At 34.5% G+C, this 12,085-nt stretch overlaps 1 protein-coding gene across 9 annotated transcripts in view; it reads right to left on the reverse strand.

Annotated features, from left to right (window-relative positions):
• CPEB2 (cytoplasmic polyadenylation element binding protein 2) overlaps positions 1 to 12,085 on the reverse strand; it is a 66,219-nt gene that overhangs the window by 36,404 nt on the left and 17,730 nt on the right. The window lies entirely within an intron of this gene.

Below are 12,085 nucleotides of genomic sequence, written 5' to 3' on the forward strand. Positions count from 1 at the left end.
CTGTAATTTCTGACTTAAGATTAAAAAAAAAAAAAAACAACTCCTACAAAGTGGCAACCTGTTTCACTGTTCAGCATAATAAGTTAATTAAATCTACGATACTGACAGTGTGTAGGATGTAGATGATGTAAACATGAGTGGGACATAATCTTATGATGTGGTAGGGGAGATAGACACAAATATACAGTTTCAATAAAATATGCTAGGTGCTAAAAGAGTTACATACAGAATGCTATATAAAAAAACACAACAGAGTCTATAGTAATCAGGCCCAGGGATTAAGGCAAGACTTCCTGGAAAAGTAAATTACACAAAGCCTTAACATGAAGCCTAGTTCCACCTTGAAAGATTCTCAACCTTAAACCGTCAAACCCATTTAGAGGCTGGGCATGGTGGCTCATGCTTGTAGTCCCAGCTACAACTTTAATAGGTTCTCAATTGTAATAGGTTCCTGTTCATTTATTTATCTCAAGATACAGGTTAAGAAAAAATATTTTCACTGCTAATAATCTTTTGCTATTATGGCTCTGAATAGACTTTTAAAAGGCACACATTTTGTGGAAAGTTTAAAAAACAATTATTTGCAAAGTAACATATACTGTATACATTGTATACATATGTATATGTTGTATACATATGTATACATATTCTAAATACTACAGCTCTCTACCTAAGAAAATCTCTTAATATAAGTAATAAAGTACTCCAAATGAAATAAGCAAATTTAGACTCATTTTAAAGATACCCAACCACCTTTTCTCCACCCCAGTGGAAACATTAATGCATCTTCATAGGTTAACTTTTAAAGTTATGTTTTACTTAGGGTATTATTAAAAGTACTTTCACTAAAAACCTGCCAATTGATAGTAAGAACTAACAGCATTTGAGGCTATACTCTGAGCCAGGAGCTTTTCTACGTTCTTTACAACCAGTTACTTAATCCTAACAACAATCCTATGACTTAGGTATTATTATCTTCCCATTTTAAGATGACGACACTGTGTCACAAAAAGTTAAATAGGTAAGTTGCCCAAGGTTATACCACTGGCAGGTAGCACTGGCAGAACCTGAACCTAAGCAGTTTGGCTCCATACTCTTAATCACTACCTTAATAATTACTTTATATTGATAACATAAAGGTATATAAAAGTATATATGGTTGGTTGTAGGACAATTTTATCTCTTAAAAAATTCACAGAATATTCTATAGTATATTTGATAATTTAAGCTTTAATACAGAAAAAATAGAAAAAAACCCATATTACTATAAAACTAATTCCTCCTTATTGTTTAAAAGACCTGTGGTGCAGGGACTGATAGGTGTACACTGTTCCTAATAGAGTCATCAAAGTTAGACAGATACAGAGCTTCCCAGAATGAAAAACAAAAAACCAAAAAGCTACATACGTAGCCCAGTCTTCTTGTAGATAAGCGTACCCCTGAATGTAAGATCTGGCCAATGGGCTATAAAGTGAAAGTGGTATGTGCAATTTCTGGGAAGTATTGTATCCTTAAAAGGGAAGACCTTCCTTTCCTCTTTCTTGCTTGCTGAAATGCTGATGTGATACCTAAAGTGAAGAAGCCGTATTAAACCATGAGGCAGAAACTGTGTTCTCAGGATAATAGAAGAACGAGATAAAAACGAGCTTCAATCCATGAAAATCACCAAACTACTCTAGGAGTGTTAATGTTTCTGAGTGTTAACGTTTCTGGTAAGGGAAACAAACTTCTATCTTATTCAAGCCACACAGGAGTTTTCTGTTGTCCTTAACAAACCTAAGCTTACTAAGTCCTCTAGTAATAAATTTGAGCAAATTAAATTTTAGGTAACCAGGCAATTGCTTATTATTGTGAAAATATGATCATTTCATAATGGCTTAATATATCTATAAATAATGAGTATACACGAGCTCTTAGCACTGTTCCTTTCACATTAAGATACTATGTAATTTAAAATAAGTAATTTAAAAAATATATATATTTTTAGGTGTCAGTGAATAACTAGAGGATCTATCGTATCTTAAAAATTGTCTTATTCATCTAATTATGGTTTTAAAAAGTAATTTGTATATAATATATAGTCGACCCTCTGTGTCTGCGGCTTCTGCATTCATGGGATTCAACCAAGAAATTATATTGAAAATATAATTCCTGATAGCCGGGCACAGTGGCTCATGCCTGTAATCCCAGCACTTTGGGAGGTGCTGTAATTCCAGCACTTTGGGAGGCTGAGGCGGGCGGATTACGACGTCAGGAGTTTGAGACCAGCCTGACTAACATGGAGAAACCCCATCTCTACTAAAAATACAAAAAAAATTAGCTGGGCATGGTGGTGCATGCCTGTAATCCCAGCTACTTGGGAGGCTGAGGCAGGAGAATCACTTGAATCTGGGAGGCGGAGGTTGCAGTGAGCCGAGATCGCACCATTGCACTCCAGCCTGGGCAACAAGAATGAAACTCCATCTCAAAAAAATAAAAAAAGAAAAGAAAAGAAAAGAAAGAAAATATAATTCCTGATCAAAAATACTCAGGAAAAAAAAAATTCCAAAATGTTCCAGAAAGCAAAACTTGAATCTGATGTGCCCCAAGTATGATATGACATTGAATCCACACAAATGTGATGTCTAGGCACTGTTTTAGGTATTGTAAGTAATCGAGAGTTGATTTAATGTATACAACAAGATGTGCATATGTTACATGCAAATACTACATCATTTTACATAAGGGACTTGAGCATTGCCGATCTTGGTATCCCCGGGTGGTCCTGGAACCAGCCCGAATGGTTACCAAGTGACAACTCTACAAAAAGGCCTTACTTCATGTTAGCCACTTTAAATGTATTATCTGAGCAATTAAAAATACTAAGAAATATGACAACTGTATAAAACTTATCAGTTGTTTAGACAAATTACCAGATTACATTTGAAACAAATATCTGGTCCCTGATTCTTTACCATTTTTGCTACACTGAGCTCTTTGCTGTTCCTCAAACATGCCAGGTAATCCCTTTCCAGGATCTTCCTACTTCCTTTTTTTCCTGCTTGAAATACATTTGCTCAGATACAACCAAACCTTGCACCCCTTACTTCATTCAAATCTTTAAGAGATAGTATGACAGACTATCCTGTCTAAAATAGCAGCTTCTTTCTCTATCCCCTTGATAGTGTATTTTTTCTGCATAGTACTGATTATTATCTAACATTTTCTGTCTCTATACTTCTTTAAAACAGAAGATCCATGAAGGCAGTAACTCAGTCTCTCTTATTCTTTAGCATATAAAACAAAGCCTAGCATATAGTAGGCTCTCAAATATTTGTTGAATGGATAAATGAAATATTTCATTCTACTATGTAAACTACAGACTGAATCAAAAACACAAATACCTTAATATGTGTTTGTATGTGTGGCATAGGGAGGATATTCTCTAAGATAATGAAAAAAAAATCATAGAACAAGACTTTTTTTTCAGCTTATTTCTAAATCTCTTACATATTGGAAGTTGTGGGGAGAGATACTGCAAAAGTCCTGCTTGTTGCTCTTTGCCAAGATAAATTTTCCCCTTCTCTAAACTAGTTTTTCTTTAATAAGTTAATAGAAGAAATGAACTCCAAAGCCCTAATATTCAGTTGATGATGCTAACTCACTCTTCAGTGATGAGAACATAGCTAAAGAACAATGCCATGTGCTCTGCCAACTGTTTTTAAAAGAAAAATAAACATTTAAATCACATTAGAATCATACAGAGTTTAGGTTAGAATTAACAACAGATCAAAAGGAAGACAGTATGGTGCAGTGGTTAAAAGCACAAATTCAGGAGCTACCAAGTTCCACCACTTACTAGCAGTTGAAATGCAGACAATTATTAAGAATAAGCCACAGTCATCCAACTGTAAAATAAGGGTAAATATCTACCTCTTAGTCATGGAAATTAAATGAGTTAATACATATATGTAGAGTCCTCAAGAATAATGCTTAGCTGTATCAACTGCTCAATAAATGATATGTATGGTATGTTATATACTGCATATGTATATTAAACACAAAATACACACATATCCTTAATAGAAGACATCTAATACTTCTTAATTAAGTGCTTTAAATAAAGCATTGCCCCCACTCATCTGACAGACTCTTCCAATATTGTTTTCTTTTTTTTTTTTTTTTTTTTTTTTGAGACGGAGTCTCACTGTGTCTCCCAGGCTGGAGTGCAGTGGCGCGATCTCGGCTCACTGCAAGCTCCGCCCCCCGGGTTCACGCCATTCTCCCGCCTCAGCCTCCCAAGTAGCTGGGACTACAGGCGCCGCCCGGCTAGTTTTTTGTATTTTTAGTAGAGACGGGGTTTCACCATGTTAGCCAGGATAGTCTCGATCTCCTGACCTTGTGATCCACCCGCCTCGGCCTCCCAAAGTGCTGGGATTACAGGCTTGAGCCACCGCGCCCGGCCCAATATTGTTTTCATAATCTACATTTACCTTTACTTCCAAATCCAATTAGGAAAAAAAGGTTCATTTGAAGTCTGGTAAAATCTACTTAGAATGTGGTCATTACCAACCTTGAATAACTCCAATCTCTGCTCAGATCCAAGGGGCAGGACAGTCATTCCTGACCACACTCCCAAATTTCAATGCATGCCTCATAAAAGCCTAAGAATAAGATCATACAAACGTAGAAAAGACCCTTAGATCCAAAGTACCAGATCCGAAGAGAGCAACAGAATCATTCCTTACCTCATCTGATAAAAGCCACCAATCTACTTTAGATTCAACTGAAATTAATTTAGTTAACACGTTCAAATCAAAATCCTATCATAAATTTTTTGATCTAATCATATTTTAAGACTTTTAACCAATTAATCCTAGAAAATTTACCAAGAAACACCAAAGAACATAGAATACCAAAAAGTTTTGATTCAAGGAAAGGATAATCCCAAAAGACAACAATAACGAAAGACAAAACTTAAGTCATTATTTAGTAAGATAATGTATTATCATACACCTATTATAATAAAAGTGGTATTAATTCAGATATATGCAACTAATACTAAAATCAAGTTGAGTTAATGGTTGCAAAACTTTTTACTGTTAAGGGTTTTAAACAAAAGTAATGCTGATAACCATGAGGAATAGCAAATGGATAACAAAATATTGCCAGTGGAACTGGTATAAAGCAAACCTAAGTTGGCAATATATGTTTACAGCCTCAGAAACAAGCATATGAAGTTGTGCTATGAAAATAAACACAAAAAAAGCTAATTCAATTTTATTTAAAAATTTGAAAAACCTAAATGTTCAACTATTCAAGAATGGTTATACAAACTATTTTACATGTATAGATACAATATACAGTAATTCTTTAAAGTTCTAAATCAGTATTTTGAAGAGTATGAATCATGAGAAAATGCTTAATCATTTAATCAATAATTTACTGGGCCCCTCCTATTTGTGTGACATTATGATATCTGCTGATTCAAGGTAAAGCAAAAACACATGTGGCCATTGCTCCCATGACAGTCTTATGTGAAAGATTACATGAAAGATATATATTAAAAAACAGTTCCGGCATGGTGGCTCAGGCCTGAAATCCCAAGCACTCTGGGAGACTGAGGTGGGTGGATCACAAGGTCAGGAGATTGAGACCATCCTGGCTAACATGGTGAAACTCCGTCTCTAGCAAAAATACAAAAAATTAGCCGGGTGTGGTGGCATGTGCCTGTAGTCCCAGTTACTTGGGAGGCTGAGCAGGAGAATCACTTGAACCTGGGAGGTGGAGGTTGCAGTGAGCTAAGATGGTGCCACTGCACTCCAGCCTGGGTGACAGAGTGAGACTCCGTCTCAAAAAAACAAACAAAAAAACAAGAACAAATGATTGAATCTAAAATAAGAAAGGTGCTCTAATTAAAAAGAAACTTGATTCTCTATAAATCTTTAACACAAAAGTAATCTACCCTTGATAGGGGTGCCAAAGAGTCTTTATGATGAGGTAGAAGTTGACTAGAGATTACAGAGACTGCCAACTGAACACGAAGGACTGAATACACGTGTTCACCTCTGTTGCTTTCTGAAACCCCTAACATGGCAGTTAAAAATATTTTAAAGAGGTGTCTCAAAAAAAAAAAAAAAAAAAAAAAAAAAAAAAGATTTTTAAAGAGGCATAACCCCATTAGGATAAAGACACTGGAACAGGATCATAAAACAACCAAATCATCAAATTTCTGGGAACTGTAAATGTGAATGGTTGAATGGTAACTAACTTTGTAGACCAGAAATCACTGAAAACACAAACCTAAGCCAGTGTATGTATGGGGAATGCCATCAAGTTAACACTCCATTTACTGTAGTACACACCTGGATAGGTTTAGAAATCAGAAGCTCTGGTTATAACCGTGTGTAAAAGTGGGGTACAACTAAAAACAGGAAGGTTTAAGATTGCTTGCTAGTTTTTAAAACAACCCTCCTGGGTTCATCTAAGGCTAGCAGCTAGGCCTACAGCTCACAAACAGAAGACTAGAAGACCCACATCCATGTTCATTTCCCAGAACAAAAGAAAAGACCTAGACGCATGTATTGTAAGGGGCTCACCCGACTGCCTTTCTACAATCATTACTAGTTGATAATTTCAACTACATACATTGAGCTTCCAATCCCCATTTTGTGTGTCTACTTTTAAATATGAATAGACAGTAAAGGATGAAGCCTCCAACATGAGAAAAAAAGAGAACACAACCAAATAAAAAAGAAGAACTTAGAAGAAGCACAGACAATATAAGGAACTGGGAAAATAGTCTTCAAACACTATAACAGCCTCCAGAGAAATAAGATCAAACAAGAATAAGATGTCATTGGAAAGTTCTGAGAATTTTTTAAAGGAGGTTTTAAAAATTAGTAAAAAATTTTAAAACAAAAAACGCAATAGAAGATTTGAAAAATAAACATAAGCTCTTCAAACGCAAAACCAGAGACAAAACAATGGAAAACAGAAAAGAAAAACATATGATGACTATATAAGGTTTAACATTTGAGGAACAGGAATTCCAAAAAGAGGTAATATTAAAAAACGGGAGGCAGATACGGTGGCTAACGCCTGTAATCCCAGCACTTTGGTCGGCTCGAGGCGGGCAGATCATAGTCAGGATTTCGAGACCAGCCTGGCCAACATAGTGAAACCCCATCTCTACTGAAAATACAAAAATTAGCCAGGCATGGTGGCGGGCACCTGTAATCCCAGCTACTCAGGAGGCTGAGGCAGGAGAATCACTTGAACCTGGGAGGCGAAGGTTGTAGTGAGCCAGTATCACGCCATTGCACTCCAGCCTGGACAACAGTGCAAGACTCCCATCTCAAAAAAAAAAAAAAAAAAGGAAGAAATTATCAAAGAAATAATATCCCAAATCTCCAAGAACTGAAGATACAAACCTCTGAATTAAAACGGTCCAATGAAGGTACAGCTTAATAAGTTAAAAAATGAAGATAGGAAGGAAGGTATGTATGCACATACACACTCCAAGATACACATTTCGTTATTATGAAATTGCAGAACCACGAGCATGAAAAAATCCTAAAAGCTTCCAGAAAGCAAAACAACAACAACAAAAATAAGAAATCAAGGCGATCATACAAATGAACAGGATTCAGAACAATGCCACACTTAAAGCAATACTGGAGGTTAAAAGACTCTGAATCAATACCTTCAATATTCTAAATTGCTAATATATAATTTCATAGTGGCCTATCATATTATATTGGTAGAAAAGTTATGTTTTAATACATATAGGGTCTCAAAATTTATGTGCCATTAGCAGGAAGGTAATACAGGTACAACAAATCAAAGAGAAACAAAGATGTAAGTCACTGAAGAAAGGACATGGAGATCAGGACATGGATTCCACAGAAAAAAAGGAATTCCTAGGATTATGGAAGTCCCCAAATGACTGCTATATAGGGCTACAATAATGAAAAAAAAAATCTGGATGATAATTTGATGCATTTATATGTATTGAAAGAAGCTTTACAGTCTATGGATAAATTCTGGGATGAATTAATGATAAATACTTAGAAAACTAAGCAAATAAACCAAAAAAGATAATGATTAATACCAGGAAAAAGAAAGTTTTATGAAAAAGAAAACGTTATAGCACAAAACATACAAGGTTCATCTATGAATATTATTTGCCTTATCTCAGTAATACAATCCCTGACTTAAACAAAGGTGCTCTTATCATTTTGGAGGACAGAGTAGGGGAAATATTGAAGGATATTAAGTCATATTAGAATATCAACATATAATATCTAAAATGTAGGAAACCTAGAAGCACAAGCATATTATTTACAAATAATTACACAAAAAATCATTTCAAAAAAAAAAAAAAAAAGGCTCATAGTGGCTACCACTAAGGAGCAGGAATCTGAAGTGGACAGACAAGGAAGAGGAAGGAGACTTCTATTTTTTCCTTATATAAAACTTACAGCACTACTTGACTTTCAAAAGTATGTACATATATTTTTTAAACTAATTTTTAAAAAAGTTAACCAGGTTGGATGGAAGGCAAAGATTTAATTACTGCAAATATTTTAAGTTTATAAATAATGAAAAGATTGGAAAAATTATACACCAAAATATCAATTATGATTACTTTAGTTCGTGAGATAAGTGATGATTTTAAAACTTGTTTCTCCTAGTGTTTCCACATTTTCTTTAATAAATGAATACTATCTTTTTTTTTGTAACAGGAAAACAAATACTTTAAAAAGGATAAAACGCTATTATTTTGGAGGAAAAAACCTTCAGAAGAGATTCTTCGATATATCTTCAAATACTATAAGTAGTTAAAATGCATAAGCCTAATTATTCCAATTACTTGCTTTTATCACTGCAAGTTATATATAGGAAACATTCTTTTTGTTGTCTTTCCATTTAAAACAAGTGATATAAACATTTTTCAGATCATATGAAAGATGCTTTGTGGTAAATAACAGGATTGCAGTAAAAACATACATGTTCGGAATAAATAAATATGATTTTAACAAAATTCATTGTAGTTTCTGTCTGATAGGTTTTAGTTTTTAAGAAAAAAATTTCAGTCTGTCATAATTTAAATCATTTACCTAAATATTCAAAGATGCTTGGAAGAAATAAAACTCAAGTATGTTTTAAATGTAATAACAGTTTGTAATAAAGACAATTATGTAAAAAGAAATAAAAGTAAAACTTATCTCTATCCATGATGCCATATTTCAAATAAGTTTTTTTAAAACAAAAACTTTCACAACCACATTTTTATAATTTCCTTTTCAATCTACAGATATTCTCAATGACCAAACTCATAAATTGTACTTTCACCTTTCACTAAGATGAACAATTCTGAGCAGTGGAAGGATAAAGTATTAAGATTCCATGTACATTATAACAATAATCGCTTCTTAAAGTCAGAATTGCTTAATAAAATATACATGGCTTCTATATAAATATAATTTACTCCAAAAGTTGTTAATAATTTTTTTCCTATCAAAGGCCAGGGCTCTACAGAATAAAGAAACAAAAAATCAATAAACGAGAAATAATATGTCAATCCTATTTACTCCTTTTTAAAATAAATGGAAACATTTCATTTAAAACTGAACACATATGCAACATCCCTCTAACTTTTTAAAGATATATATCTAATACAGGTGATTTTCTTCTATATTCTTTTTTCTTTGTTATTAGCAATTGTAAAACTTTTGACTTCAGGAAAACACCAGCGGCTGAAGAAAAAGTAAACTCAGTTTTGAGAAATGCACCCCTTTTTCTCTGTCAGGGGAAATAAGGAAGAGTCCTGTAAGAGCAGATGACATACCTGCTTTGGCATGTATATTATTGGTATTTGTTTTATTGTGAACTTTATTTTAATAAATGCCATTAAAATTTCACAGTTTTTTAAAAGATCTCTTTACCACTGCTCTCTTATACCAGAGTTTCTCCAGGTGTGTTCTACACCCCACATAAACTGCACCACCACTAGGAATGGGCCCTGAAACCCACATGGTTGACACAGTCTCAGAGTCTGAGAACCTCTGTCTGGCTCAACAGTTCTTAAATTCTAAATATAAGTTCTCACAATGGAGACTTTTAGAAATTTATACAGGTTATTTTGTGACTTGGTATTGTAATCTTATATCAAGGTCAGCTGAAGAGAAAGAGAGGGAAAAGTGGAAGAAAATAAGAAATTTGGTACTACCATAATCAGCCAGCACCTTACAGGAATAACTCCTTATTTTCTTAGGGCTTATATGCCCTAAAATAAACAGAGCTTCTTACTTCAGGAGTCTTAAAAAATAGGAGGTTAGCAATCAGGTAATAAAAATGACACTAGACACACAAAAACGTAGTAAATAAGAAGTTTTAAAGGCATCCACCTCTAGACATTCGTTGATGTAAAATCACATTCTAAATTCTTTTTCCTTAATTCCCTTTAACTGCTCATGAAACATTGGTAAAGGCATTACAACTTACTGACACATATCTTCCCCAAAACCATTACATAAACTACATTTCTTCCTAGAGTTTTCAAATCAACTTTTATGAGCTACAATTAAGTACTTTTGTTTGTCCCTATACTTTGGGGAACGATACAAGCAATTTCTGGCAAAAAATACACAGTAAGCCTTTTTACAAATTGTTGGGGGCAGGGAAGGAAAAGAGCTTAACAATAATCACTGTCTTGTTCTTTTGTTTAAAGGGGGGATGAACATATATACACATATATTAAAAAATCACAAATTACTTAAAATAGGTATGCAAATCTAAAACTGAAAAACTACAAAACAGTACTTGGCAAAGCATGATTTACTTTAACCATTTAAAGAATCCATGATTGTTCTTCCTTTGAAAAGTTATTTGCCAAGAATCAAGACAGTAATCAGAAAATAGGATGTTAATGGAGAGAAACTACCACACAATAAATAAAGCAGACGGGTCAGTGCCATTCTTACTAAAGAAAGCATTTAACAGAGTGTCACTGTTCATGATCCATAGCAAAATATAGCACACTCTCGACAGTATTAACTGTGCCCTGTTACACCCAGTCGGCGTCAGGCAGCCCAAAACAAGCTATGCCAGGACTAGCCTCCTTTCAGTTCCTCAAACGTGACAATCTCTTCCATGCTTTTGCACATGCTGGTTCCTCTGTCTAACTGACACTTTCTCCCAATATTTTTTCATCATTGTGCTGCTCATGCTTCAGGTCTCAGCTTCCTTTACTCCACATCTAAATTGGGTACTTTCATTTATAATCTCTCTAAACACCGCATAATCTTCCTCCACAGTATTTCTAACACGCAGTAGATATATGTATATTGTATTTGTATAAGGTATCTCTCTTTCCCCAGTAGGCTAAGGGGAATTTTTTATACATATATATAAAATTACATTTTAAATATAAATATATATATATACAATTATATATATATGTATACACAACACATAAACACATGCATATATATAGATATGTATGTTTTTCAATCTCAAGTGAATTCAAAATTTTTAAGTTAGAAAAATTATCTTTGGCTGTGAGAAGGGGAAAAACATGCTCACTAACCATCTTTAGGAATCATCATGGTGACAGGTCTCTTCATATTTACACAATGAGGGAGGACACTGTCTGTCTCAGAAAATGTGCAGTCAGTGTCTAGGAAACTTGTGCAAAAGCAGACACGCTTAAAGGAGTCAGGTGCATTCAGCGTTCCATCTTGGGTTGCCATCATTTCATACCTGGACAACTCCAACAAGACTAGACCCTTCCCACCTGCTATGCCAGACCACGAAAATATCAACATTAAACAATGGAGGTTCCCTACTGTCCTGAAAAAACACTGGAGAGTAGGAAAATGCAAATAAGCTGCAGTGAAGTGTTCTGGGCATAAACAGGGATGAGAGGGAGGGTGCTTCTGTTAGCACAATCACCCAGTTCTCAGTTAGGTCAGGAACCTGCCACTTAGCATTCTAGAGATCTGCTTGACTCCTTTCTTCCAATTGACAGTCTCACCTTGACTAATTTTTCTTTTCCTTTAACTGAGGGTAGAATTGAATACAAATTTACCACTCTGCCTTT

The sequence above is a fragment of the Papio anubis genome, chromosome 3, assembly GCF_008728515.1.
Source record: "Papio anubis isolate 15944 chromosome 3, Panubis1.0, whole genome shotgun sequence".
Taxonomy (NCBI): Eukaryota; Metazoa; Chordata; class Mammalia; order Primates; family Cercopithecidae; genus Papio; species Papio anubis.